Raw genomic sequence first — 14,020 nt, forward strand, 5'->3', positions numbered from 1 at the left:
GTTGTTAAAACAAAGGGAGTGAATACTTATCAATTATTTCATTTTAACATTATAAAGAATTACTTCTAAAGGAGTGGGAAAAAAATCCCATTTAAATTTGCTTTAATTTGACTTTGCAACACAGCAGAACAAGAAATGATCAGTGGGGGGGGGAATACTTTCTGAAGGCACTGTACATGCAGAATCTGCACATGAAAGCTCAAATTTAACTGTACTTGTAATTCAACTGACCAGTTAGGTACCATGGTGTGTTTAAAAAAATATAAAATAAAGGCAGATACAGTTGTGATAAAAAGTTTGTGAACCCTTTGAAATTATCTGGATTTCTGCATGAATGGCTCCTAAAATGTGATTTGATCTTCATCTAAGTCATAATAATAAATAAAGACCATCTTATTCAACAACACGCACACCATTTTACATTGCCAAATCTTTATTGAACAAGTAGTTTAAACAATCAAGATCATTGATGGAAAAGGTATGTGAACCTCGAGGATAATGACATCTTGAAAAGAGGGTAATTTGAGTCAGGCATTCCAATTAATTCAGGTGTGGATTTGACCTGCTCTATCGTATAAAAAATCACACAAGTTTGCTTACCTGCTCTTCACAACAGTATTCTGTTGAAGTGCAATATAGCCTGATCAAAAGAGATTTCAGAGGAACTCAGAGTTGATAAAGCTCATAAGACTGGAAAGGTTTACAAAAGGATTTCTAAAGACTTGGGTCTCCATCAGTCCACAGTCAGGCAGATAATTTACAAATGGAAGAAATTCAGCACCATTGCTACTCTCCCTAGGAGTGGGCATCCTACAAAGATCAGTGCAAGGCCACGCTGTACAATCTTCAAACAGGTGACAACCCTAGGGTGACAGCTAAGGATCTGCAGGTATTTCTTGCACTTGATAGCATCTGTGTCCATGAGTCTACCATTAAAACTGTTCATAGGAGGTTACCACGGAGGAAACCACTGCTCTTCAACATAAACATTGCTGCCTGTCTTAAGTTTGCTAAAGACCACCTGGATGTTCCACAGCACTACTGGAACAATGTTCTGTGGACAGATGAGACAGAAGTTGAACTATCCTCATGCTTGCCTTTACTTAGCTGGTTCTGTTATATACCCCTTTGCTCCTATATTCTCTACCCCCATGTACTATCTCCTCTTGCTGTGTTTACATTGTGTATTTTTGTGTTGTTGTTCTGTTAAGTGCTTTGAGAAGCCACCTTTAAAGGTGCTATATAAAATAGTTTATTATTATGTGAGTTTTACTCTATTCTTTTGCATTGTATGTCCAACAATATTATAAAACTTTTGACATTTGTGATTTATAGTTTTAATTTTTTAAATATATGTTAACATTGCAGTTTGGTGAACATTAAAAACTATGCCAGTCTAAACAGAAACATAAAAAGCAGTAGGTTTATTTTCTTGTTAATCCACTATTGAGGGCTTCTTACAGTAACAACGGTTAATACATGTTTTTATTTTAAATCGTTTTTATTAAAAAAATAGCGACATATTCACATTCGAGTGAGATTGTTTGTAAAATATAGACGTCAAAACCTGACTTGGTTGATATTCCCAACTTTGTTAAAGGTTACAAATAATGTGCAAGATTACCATTCTAAATATACTTCATTACACTTTTTAACACGCAAAGAAATAAAACGCAAAGCAAATCGATGATTCGTGCTCAATTGCTTACTGAAAGCTTGCATTTGCTAATTTAAAAGCTCACTCCAACAGAAGCACTGAGTTTTTTTCCAACAGGAAGTTGTCCACCAACAGCGAACACTTTTTGGGTAAGTGACAAAAGCGAAATCATGTTTAGGTTTTTGAGTCTCAATAGTTTGTTGTTCGTCCTGTTTTCTTCCACGTTTACTATAGTTGCAGGTGAGTTTGTCACACAGTACTGAAAAAAACGTGAGCGTAGTTTAACATTAATCTGATTTGTTCCATAATACCGAATGCTACTTTTCGAACGTCCGACGAAATCACAGAAGAGTCACCGTTCAGACCCCCCGGGATCAGAAAACCACACAAAGAATGCTGCTGTTCAAGAATTAATGTTGGATAAAACTCACAGATGAAATGTATGCAGGCTTACGTTATTCTTTCCTTTTTTACTGCGGCTTAGGAAAGAAATGGCTCAAATAAAACACTGTCCCCTTTGCCGAGTGTGTGCACCTGGGTCAGTTCCGTAAGGAGGGGGAGGTGGTCTTAATGGTGATCTGTGCTGTACCTGCACGATACATGCAAGTCACCTGCGAGCTCCAGGAGGCAGAATGCTCTTCTCATCACCGCCGTGAGTACGTTTCACAAGCACTCTTACCATACACCAACCTGTTTCAGTGCAGCAATGTATATTTCACGTTTTTCCAGGGCCTAAGAGCCGCATCGCTGGCGAGGAAGTCGTTTGGCCACAACATAATCCCCTTGTCAAAAAATACAAAGGCGTTTTGAAAATACCGATTGTTTTTTGCTCAAAGTACATAAATTGCTCAAACCAGAAAAGGCCATTCGGCTCGCCCAACTCGTTTGGTCGGTAGCAGATAGTTTATCCCAGGATCTTATTCAGCCATACAAGGGAATCGTAAACTAGGCAGTTTACTGCAGACTCCCTCAGCATTTTAATATATAGACGTGCATCCTGTTCTCTGTTCTAAATGCACTTTCTCTTATTTTCCGTTTGTGTCCTCTGGTTCCAGATTCACTTGGGTCCTAAAGAAGTCAATAGAATTGTTTTTTTTTTTTCAGTTGCTTGTGAATCTTTGAATATTTGTACTACCTAAATCCCATCACCTTGTAGTCTTCTTTAAACATGCTGGTAAACTAATCTCTGAAATTATCCTTAATTGCTTAATCACCAAAGGTACTGACAATCACTTTGCTAGTTAAGGATTATCTGGAACAAAGCCTTGGACTGGAAGAGACAATGTTGCCTACCCTGGATCATGATCTTTGTCTTTGATATAGGAGACCATTGGTCTTAATACAGACTGCTGTGGTACTCCCCTAATTACAAACCAGTTTGAGCACTCATCCTTTAACTGTCCTGTTTGCTCTGTGTCCATTAAAGAGTTCTGCATTTAAAAATGCTGTATCATGTTATGCCCAAAGATGTCTAACAACATAGAAAAAGGTGTTGTTTGATAGCAAAAGTCCATGTTGATTGTCCCCTATTATCTTACTTATCCTCTAATTTAGTTCTAATGATCATTTCCATAACCTTACATATAATAAAGGTAGGACTTATTGGTCTATATCTGATTGTTTTTTTTGTCATCCTGTTTTATGCGCAAGCTCTATAAGGGTATTACAAATTCATGTAGTGAGGCTTCCATGTGTTAGAGAAGCTTTATAAAAAAGAGACAAGGTAAAGCTGTGTTTATTTACAACAAAAAGCTGCCTTTAAGTTACACTTGGTCTGTACTAATGTCAAGTTAGTTTTATTTACAGACTACAATTAGTGTCACTCATTTCATATTGTACACTTGATAGAATACCATCAGGCCCTAAAGATTTATTTTAATTTGTATTCCACTACAATTTTCTTTGCCAGTTCTCTTAGCCTTTCCAATATATTATTTTTAATCTTAGCTTACAGTTAAACTTGTCCTCAGTTTAAGGTTTTATCTAGGAATCATGTCCTATAAATGTGTTCTTATACGGCCGTTTTGGCAATACTTTCCTTAAAGCAAGAAAAGCTAAGCTAAATAAATACTTTGTCAATTTAATGAATTCGTCTGCACCCACTTTCAAAAATAAAAACATGACTGAAGATATTGTCCCATGTTATATCTCTGGTGTTTTGGTCTTATTGGTATGCAAAGCTAATCTGCTCTTAAACACCTGCAATTGTTTGTTCCTGTTCCATCTTGTTTACCTGTCTCAGGTCATTGGCTACAGTGGAAAGCAGCCTGACACTGTAAAAATGGCAAAAGGCCAAGACAATGTCCAAAGCAACAGTCATTAACACATTAGCAAGCCTTCTCCGGCTATCTCCATTAGCAAGCCAGCTTCAGCATCGATATTGACCACAAAGAATGATGGCTGGCATGACAGAGTTTTTGTATTTGATTTGCAAAAGCTTAGTGTGATAATCTGTTTCAACTCAATTTACACAAAGCCTTTCTTTTCGGTCTTTCATATCTCTTTAAGTCCATGCATTGCTAAAATCTTTACTTCTAAATTATTTAATTTCTCAGGGCTGCACACAAAAACTACATAACTTACACAAAGTACAAAGCATTGTCATTTTCAGGATAATTTGTTTTCATTTAAAAAAATACACTGGCCATGTTTTTGCTTGTATTTTTAAAGGACGTATAGTATTTTATAAAGGCATTTGTGAAAAACCGGAATCATATTGTTCTGATGAGTGACATTAGTGGCTGTAAAAACTTCAAGTTGAGGACAAGTTATTCTAATGAGGGGAATTCCTGACGCATTTAGGGTGCGTTTGTTGCAAACCCAGGTGGGGCAATCAGTATAAATCCATTGCTCTGAAAATGTCTGCCTTCTCAGACCATCTATGTGGAAGACAGGATGAAGAGCTATTAACAGAGAAAGAGGAGAACTTGTGAGAGAGTGTTACCATCAATAGACCAGATTTGTTTCCAGGTTCATTTGAGCACTAAGAGGACCTGATTACAGTCCTTAAGAAAGTCACTTGTTGCCTTACGTATCTGATGATCCTGTTTTTACATACTGTAGGTTCAAAAAATCTCTCCATTTGGTGATATAAAGAAAAAACATTGTTTTTAGTTCAGAATAGGTTCCCCTTTCACTTGGGACAACAACATCCAAGGTCTGAATGCATGTGAATGTTTGGAATACCTGGTGAGAAAAGTTTGGCTTAACCCACTTGGTAAATGGGTGACCTCCTGGCCATGGGACAAGGAGGCTGGAATCCCATTCAGATTGAGTGAAGCAAGGGGGAGCTGCAAGGTGGAGATGGGGTGGAGGAGGAGTGCTTGAGACAAATGCAAAGGGAGGCATTTGAGTTCAGTTGATGTAGCTGGTTTGGAGATGATGGTGATTAGGTCCAGCCGTGTGAGATTGATTTGTTGTTATCCCTCCAAAACTTCAGTTAAATAAATTCCATTTATTTAGCATCTGTTTTACAGAGACTGATTTAGTCTTGAGTAGGATGCTTTTACTTTATAAGACAAAACTTCTCTTATTTTCCATGTCAGGTACTTATATTTCAATTATGAAAAGTAGTATGTTTTCTGTGTCTGTTGAAGACAGAGCTCAGGTACGGTTTGTACTGGTACTAATGTTGTATCTGTGTAAATGTCATGTGTACGTGTAACTTATAAATATCTGTCCTTTTTAAGTTTGCCACCTTGAAATTTAATTCATTACCATGCTGTACTGGAGAAACCAAGAAAATATGGTCATGTGATCTTTGGTATTGCTGACAATAACTTGCATTTAACTTATAGGAATTAGTTTGAATAAAAAGCTGATGTCTGGAACAGATCATTGATTTTAACATTGATTCCTGGCACCTTCGTGGTTTGTAGATGACGCAAGTCTGATATTGTCTGCTGAGCTGCGTTAGAAGAACAACCCATGTGTTAAAGTCAAGAGAGACGATCTTGAGAGACAATAATGAGGATCAAGAAACAATGTGAAGTGCCTTTTCCGATTAACATTGACCCACTGTCATTCCCTAATGCTTTGTAGGTCTTTGTGTACAGGTGGGGGCCAGTCCTTGCCAGAAGTGGTGAAGTTGAGCTGCCTTGAGCCCAAGGTAGAGATCACACACTGAGCACTGACCCCTTCCAGTCTGGGCACTTGATCTTGCCCGAGGACGTGAGACTGGGATTGGGGGGCTGTAGTTTCACACTGGCCAGTGAGGGCTGGATCAAGTTCATCTACCCCCCTGGAAGCCTGTAATAGCACCACCCAGGTAAGACAGGCAGAGGGCCCAGCCTGGAGGGCACTGGGGGGGGTTTAATCAAAAAACATTTCGCAACGCATTGACTTTATACCTTTTTATTTTGCAATACGAAAACCCCCCAGAGGAGATTTTCCATTTATGTTCTGAAATAAGGAGCTGTTTCCCCTTTGGAGAAGTGCCTTGTATGTATCTTCTAACCACACCTAGGTAAAGAGGGTTATCCTTTCTTAACCTAAATGGCCTGTCATGCACTGGCCATGTCACTTTTTTCCCTGATATTCCTAATCCTCATAGCAAATGGTTTTTCATGTTTTTGCATGAACCCCACTACACGATGCAGCCTGTTTCTAGCACAGTTGTGTCATCATCTTTTTGTTATTGTTACCTTGGAAAACCACTAGAGGGCACTCTTTCAACAATGTTAGCTGACGAATGTTTTGGTTTTAACTGTTCATAGCTTCTCCAGGCAATGGACAGCTGCCAAGCCTGAGGCAGATGTGTTTATTTACTTGTTCCCGTGCTGACCAGGAACTTTAGTTTCAGGATAAGAACAGATTGTTTCAAATAATACGTGGGAATTTGAAACGTAAAACTAGATGAAAAGGATCAACAACAAATAAGGTTTTCCACCCCTAGAGGCCGGCACCTCTTTCAAGTTGCAATATATGGAGATTTGAACCATACCTCCTCATTATTTCTGTCATTTCAGAATGCAAAAGAACCCTGCTCAGCTTACATATATATATTACATGGACCCAGTGCCAAGTGCCTTAAAAGTTGTTGTTTTTTATTTCTCCTCCCCACAGATGACAAATGACGAGCTGATCTACTCCAATGTTCTGAACTACCGCTCAACAAGCAGTGATGTCATGGTGCGCACAGACCCGCTCAGGTTACCTGTGCAGTGTTTTTACTCCAGGTATGGTGACCATGGTAATCAGTGAGGGTAACCCACAGATGCCCTCCTTATAGGGATTTAAGAAATATTACAAACGAGGGGAGGACAGTCTGCCCATCTAGTCCATTTGGTACCAATTGTCCCAAGGATCTCATCCTGCCTTTTCTTGAAAGAAACTTGGGTATCGGCTTCAACAGCATGGTTGGGTAGCTTGTTCCTCGCTCCCACAACCCTTCAGGTACAAAAGTGTCCCCGGTTCTCATTTTTAAATGCACTTACTGTATATACATATAGTTTCCACTTGTGCCCTCTGGTTTGTGTTTAACTGTTCATACTGATTAAATCCACCAGGTTGATTGTGTCGCTGCCTTTGAAAATGTTGAATACTTGTATTAGTTTTCTGTGCACTTTGGGCCTGTCAGTGTACAACATTACCCTGTGCCCCGAAATGTCTAGTTGATCTTCTCTGGACAGATTTCAGTGCTGCAGCATCTTTTCTATAACGTGATTATATACGTGATATACATTATATGTCGTCTTTTCTGTAACATGAGGCCTTACTAGTGTGTTGTGCTGTTTTAACGTAACTTCCCTTGGCTTAAATTCTATGTTTTTACCTGTATATCCTAGCATTGTATTTGCCATTGCTTCCTCACATTGTCTATGAGATCTAAATGACATGTTGAAATCACCTAACCTAAGAACCAAAGTCTTTTTTTCATAATTCTATCTCCGTGTTTTCCACTTTGCATTTATAATTTAAATGTTTTTAATTTAATTTTGAGATGTTTTTATTTAATTTTTAACAGTGCTACCGTCTCCCTCCATGGCAAGAAGCTAGAGTCGGGAGATTTCAGGGGTGTCTTTGATAAAGGGAGTAGTTTGCACAGCTAACACAGTTGGGATGAACTTGGACAGCAGATGGTTTAGTAGTGAGTGTACATAGGGTAGCCATAGATCCTTGTCAGACACACTCATCTGCCAACAGGAGGCTGAACATGTCCAGCTCAGAGCTGCAGCCAGTACATCTCCCTACATCTCCAGACAGAGCTCAGAGGGAGACCTCTCCTTCACACTGTGACTCATGGCAGGTAAGCCAGCTGTTAGAAACCAGCTGCAGGGGAAGCAAACAAAATAGCAAGTTTTAGAGCTGCGCTAGCACACCTTCTCTAGTTTTGCCATTGATCTGGTTACATGCTGTGCCTGATTATGTAGGGTTTACACAGGAAAAGCAGTTCATAAGAGATAATGACAGAATGACTTGGAAACGTGCAAATAAGTTCTACTTGGAAATCAAGATAAGTGAAACATAACCTTGCTCAGTGGAGTGTGCTTAATAGAAAGCTTTATAATACATTTTTGTCTTTGTGCATTAATACAAAGAATTAATATATTCTCCCAAAACGTCTTCCAAAAATGTGTTGGAAACATAATGCACCAAAATCAAAGTAGCAGCTTTGCCACCACATACAGAGCCAAGCAAATAATAAAACAAAAACATAAGGTCCTACATGTTATTTTTATGCCACAAAAAGAGCTGTAACTGTTTGAGGGGAAAAAAAGAATTCCATAATTCTCAAAGTGCTTTGCTTCATAAGAGCTGTTTAGTGTGTGTATTTGTAGCTTATCTACCACCGGGCTTGTGTGTTTTTTCCTGGCCAAATCGCTGACGATAACTGGAAAACAGAGCTGAGTTCCAATATATTCCTCCTGGATGAAGAGCTCCTCATTGAGGCCTCAGTGCGCAGCCAAACTGGGATAGGGCTCCGGCTTTTTGAGGACAAGTGTGTTGCCATGCCGACAGCAGACCAGAGCAGCCCAGTCCAGTATGTCTTCATTGACATTGATGAGTAAGAAGGCTCTCTTCTGCCTATTTCTGTTTACCCTTCAGATCAAGAGTCTGGTGTTCACACATTTTAAAATAATACTTAGTAGGTAAGCCCCAGATCTGTCTTTATTTCCTTTATTTCTTTTGTGCTTGTCTAACGAAGATCAGTAGCTTCAGGCCAGGGCTGTATGGTGGTGTGCCAGTTAGTTCGAAAATGCTGCCCTGCAGTTTCCAGGTTCCAGTTTTCAGTACTGGCTTTGGGCATCTGTCTTGGTGGAGTTTGCATGTTTGTCCTGTTTATGTGCTACAGTTCCTTTTCACATCCCAAAGACATGCTAGGTTTGACTGACTGTTCTGAATTCTTTTTCTCTGTGAACCTGTGGATCAGTGTCCTCTTTCACGGTGCTCCCTGTGAGTTCTGGGATAGGCTTTAGTGTATGTCCAGGGAATTTGTCCAATACAAAGTACTGTGGAAAAGGTGTGCTTCTTACTTGTATTGGATGCAAAGCTGAAATTAAACTACAATAAGCAAATTTTGGATTGCTTTCTGTCATTTACCATTGGTCATGTACAAAACTATCTGAAAGTAATCCAATTCTATTGTCATACTCCCTTTCTCTCTGAGGGGTCAGGAAGTCTTTTCATTTTTAACCACAGCTGGAGATTTTTAATAAGAAAATTGAATGCTTTTAGGTGCTTTGTGGACAGTAAAGTGAAGGGTTCCCTTTCAGATTTTGGAATCCCCCAAGTGAACAACAGAACACGCCGCATTCTGCTGGATGCCTTCTGCTTCCAGAACATGAACACTAACATGGTAAAACGTCCCAACTTTTGGACCCAGGCAGACATGGGGGACAGCCTCGTGCATATTAACCAAATAATGCTGCTTATTCAAACAGCTGTATCACTGAAATTCTCCCTTGTGGTCCAAAGAATTTTGGTACTCGTATAAATTAAATTGCAGAGGTGTTTCTGTGGATGACGAGCATGCACATCAGAGAGCACTGACATAACTGGATTCCTGTATACTCGATAAAAAATGGTCTCACCAAGCCCGGACAACACCCTCTGCTGTGGACTGTCACTGTCCATGAACACATTTCCCACTGTCCACATTCCACGGCACACCAGACATTCCCACTGCTGTTATTTCAGTGGAGCAGAACGTTAAAAAAGCAAAGGTTATTTTTTGCTGGTGAGCTGGGTTAAGAACTGCCTGCAACAGTTCTTTGGATGCTGTGTGGTGGGAGTGGGCTAAAAGCACCATTAAATATGCAGCAAACACTGAAAGTGAAGCGCAGCCAATGACACTAAATGAGGCACCCTTATGTAAAAAATAATATCAATTATATGAAAAGGCAATCTTAAGTGAGGGGAAAATAATACTTCACATGACCAGTTTCAACTTGTAATTATTTACTTATTTGCTTTATTTGTATACCAAACCAAGTTCACACCCCAAGTGAAATCCACTGTGATATCAACTCACAATCTGTTTTAATTGAGTTTCTCTTATCTTTGTCTTTGAACATCAAAATATACAGACCTTCTCACCAAAAGCTATACAGTATATTAATGCAAAAAGGACTTGAGCGGTTTAGTGCAAGGGCTCCAACCCTGGTCCCACAGAGCCCTCATCCATTAAGATTTACAGGTCCCCCATGATGACTGATTTTAAAGGTATTGATCAGACAAGCAAGTTATTGCCCATTGGAGGACCATGTAGATTTATTGGTTACAATCTCTAAATAATTCAGTTTAACAAATGGCGTGGTTAATTGACCAGTCTTGATCTAACTCATTAGAAGTTGATTCATTGTTTTGTAGAATGTCTGCTGGACTGGCTGGTCCTGGAGGACCCGTAGGTCACTCCATCTTAGCTTTTAATTTAAATCATTCTGTAATTAACATAGTCATTTCCCTTAGATAACACACAGGGAATGGAAAATGCATAAGCTGTACAGAATAATATTTTGATGCATTCTAGCTAAATCTAAATGGTTGTATTCTACTGCTGTTTTTACTATTTATTTTCAGGTTTTCATCAACTGTACTCTGAAGATAACACCAGTGAATTGCTTTCCTAATGCAGATGACGACGCTCGTACGTATGACCAGTTAACCACCAGGTAAGAACACGGTTGTGAAGGCTGCGTACAAGCAGTCCCCTGCCAGACGGAAACAAAGGAGTCGTTGTGTGAAAAGGAGGAGAGGCTGCCTGGCCTTTCACTTGGCAGGAAAAGCATCTAATCTGCCTTGCTTCGAAAGATTTGTTTGGTTATATCAGATCAGCCGAGATTGTACACGTTCTTAAAACCAAAACAAACAAAAAAAAAATCCTGACGATTGCTGATGTTTTTGTGTCTCACTATGGCCACGATCTCAGACTCTGAAATGCTCGTTAGTGCAAAACACCAGTGAGCTCATCTTTTATCCTCCTTAGAGCTCCAAGCTTGCTGTGCACACAAGCGTGTTTAATAAAGGCTGCTTTTAGGCAGAGAAAGACCCTTGTGACTTTGGCTCTTCTTCTGCGGCTGGCTCTCGGTGGATGGAAGCAACGAGGTGTTCCAGTGCTGTGATACTGAGTGCCTGGACAAGAGGAGGTGGTGAGGTGCCTTGAGCCCTGCTCCAGTCAGAGGTTAGAGGCTTGCTGATTCACTGATGTTTGCACACAGCCATTGTGTCAGCTTTCCGGGAACACCAAGTTACATCACAAGAGCTTCCCTTTCTTTCCTGCCTCAGTGTCCAGAAGCCTCCTGCTGGGTCCTATTGTCTTGATGGGCAAAGTCCGTAGTACAGAGTCACCAGGCAGGGGAACAAGGAAACCCACCAGTCGGAGTAAGGATTAATGTTGGAAACTGTAGATATGGTTAAATACAAATGTTGAGCTTGATAGTATTACAGACTAACCATCCATCCGATTTCGAACCACTTCTTCCAATTTAGGGGAGCCGGAAGCTATCTTTGCAAGCAAGGGGCGCAAGACAGGTTACACCCTGGACAGGATGTCAGTCCATCACAGGACGCACAGAGCCACAAACACACATACACTCACACCAGGGCCATTTTCCCCAAAAGCCAATTCACTTTCCTAGAGGAAACCCACACAAACGCACGGAAAGCATACAAACTCCACACAGATAGCAGCCCAGGTCCACTTTTGAACCCAGGGCCCCAGTGCTGCAAGGCAGCATTGCTAAACATTGAGGCACCATGCCTACAGACTCATCAGTCTAAAATATTATTGTTTACACTAAGAACAAACTATTATCAAAACAGGTTGAGTAATAAATAGCACTTAAGAATAACTTATTTTGGCTGTTGGGTCTGGGGAAACTTGAGGTGAGAGACAACCTGCATCAGCCACGCATCAGTGCAGAATAAATCCCAAATCCATGTCTCCTGTTGCTCTCCAGCCCCGGTCCTGGAGGAATCTCAGCCCAGTAAGGATTGTAGATTCCTTTAAATGACATGTTCCTAAACATTTTAATCAATTAAGCTAATGATCAGTTCATCTAATTTGTTCATTTAAGGGAACTCTGGTCCTTGAGTGATCTCTATATATCACCCTACATAAACTGCAGTAGAAAATTAAAAATATTCTGCCTTCTTACATGCAATGAAAAGAGATACTGTATACCTCTTAATTCAATTTAGAGAGGAAAACAAGTGAACTTAAAAGTTTAAGCAATTATAAAACAAAAGCAATTTACTTTAACAAGAGTGAAAATAATTTTAAAAAAGGATCTTAGCGTTAGCAGAAAAATACCTGTTGTTTCCAGGTCCACATCCCCCCCCCCCCAATGGTAATTCTGATTCTGAAGCGAGAATAACTTTACAAGTTAACCCTTTCACTGCATGCTCTGCTATGATTTAAACAAATAACTGATGTTCTACTTCTGATTCCAGAAGTGTCTCTTCTTCCCTTTTGACATTTTCAGATGCATCTAGTTACAATGATTTCATTGGTGTGTGTGTGGTATACTGTAGCTGAAGGAAAGTGGAAGTGAGGTTGGCCTAATTACTGTCAGTCAGTGTCAAGGGTTTGGGCTGTGCAGACACTGCTTTCGGTTTTGAGTTTTAAAACCATCCCAACAAGTACAGAATAAGCCTAATCAGAGAGGACTGTATGATTCTGATGGATTTCAAATCTCTGCACAACTGCGTGAGTAATTGATCAAAACTTTTTTAGAGCTTTAAAAACTGAGTTAATGGTTGTTCACAAAATGTCTGAATGAAAAAGGGGTGTCCAATCCTGGTCCACCTCAACGTTTAACAATGTACATCATTTGGGGTTTAATTTGACACTTGAACACCACCTTCGAGCTCTTTAGGTGCCTTTTCTTTAAAATAAATTCTAGGAAACCTACATCTTCCCTGGTACAGCTCAAAGAGAATAAGACACCCCTAGACTAGTCCTCACTCCTCAAGCAGACTTCATCTAGAATACACACTTCTCAGGCCAGATATTTCAGTTTCCCCTTAGCATCACATCATAACATACTCAGGCTTAGTTTGAGCAACACTTTAATGAGCATATTCATGAAATGTCTCATTTTTAAGAAATTAAAAGTTTGACCAATTATGATCATTGCACTAGTTCTATTTTATTCTTGAGAAGAGCTTACACCCTTCTTTCTATCTGTATTTTCTCTTTACCCTATATCCATACTGATGTATACACAGCTTCATTTTCTTGCAGTGATCCATTCCTACTTTACTTGGTGAACAGGACCCCACACTTATCTAACAGTACAGGAAATTCACATTCTTGACTACTTAGGCAGTCTCTCTCATTTCAGGTATCAACGCAGGGGCTCCAGCCTACATGTGATTATTGTGTATGTTACTGCTGTCGGGATAACCCTTACGCTCTTGGTCTGTGTGCTCCTCTCCTATTGAAGAATTACTGAATAAATTGTTAAATCTCTAATGCAAGTTACTTTAATCTTAAACATAAAGTAATATCATGGTGTCATTTGATCTTCCTCCAACCAATGTTTGCGTAGTCTTTCTTACCTCTCCAAGCAGCAAGCAGCTGTTTCAGGTCAGAAATGCCTGTCTGCTGTGCACAACTGGCTCCTGGCCCTGCTAATACTAAGACTGCATTCTATTTGACTTATTTTCCCTAAATCATTACATTTTATTTGGGGACATGTACAGTAGAAATAATTCAGGAGAACAAAAGGGCAGTCCTACATTTGAAGATAAAATAAACGCCAGTACTTCTAAATTCTCATGAAGGCTTGTGCCCAAGAAGCACTGGCATTCTTTGGACACAGAAGGCAGCAAGTCTTCGAACATTGAAAAGAAGGAAAGAGCTTTTTGTTCTGCGCTTTTCTCCCCTAAAATCGTCCATTGACTCCATCTGCTGCCTGT

General features: G+C 39.8%; 1 long non-coding RNA gene across 2 annotated transcripts; it reads left to right on the plus strand.

Moving 5' to 3' along the window:
• Nucleotides 1-1,691: 1,691 nt before the first annotated feature.
• Nucleotides 1,692-9,174, plus strand: LOC148658670 (uncharacterized). Of its 2 annotated transcripts, XR_015940126.1 has the most exons (5): nt 1,692-1,806; nt 2,142-2,313; nt 5,699-5,924; nt 6,722-6,834; nt 7,802-9,174. It is a non-coding gene; the product is annotated as an uncharacterized LOC148658670 (long non-coding RNA). The 2 variants fall into 2 exon arrangements; XR_015940125.1 differs by lacking the exon at nt 7,802-9,174 and having other exon boundaries at nt 6,722-7,319.
• Nucleotides 9,175-14,020: the final 4,846 nt, after the last annotated feature.

Source organism: Lepisosteus platostomus, chromosome 7 (assembly GCF_059453375.1).
Source record: "Lepisosteus platostomus isolate fLepPlt1 chromosome 7, fLepPlt1.hap1, whole genome shotgun sequence".
NCBI classification, from domain to species: domain Eukaryota; kingdom Metazoa; phylum Chordata; class Actinopteri; order Semionotiformes; family Lepisosteidae; genus Lepisosteus; species Lepisosteus platostomus.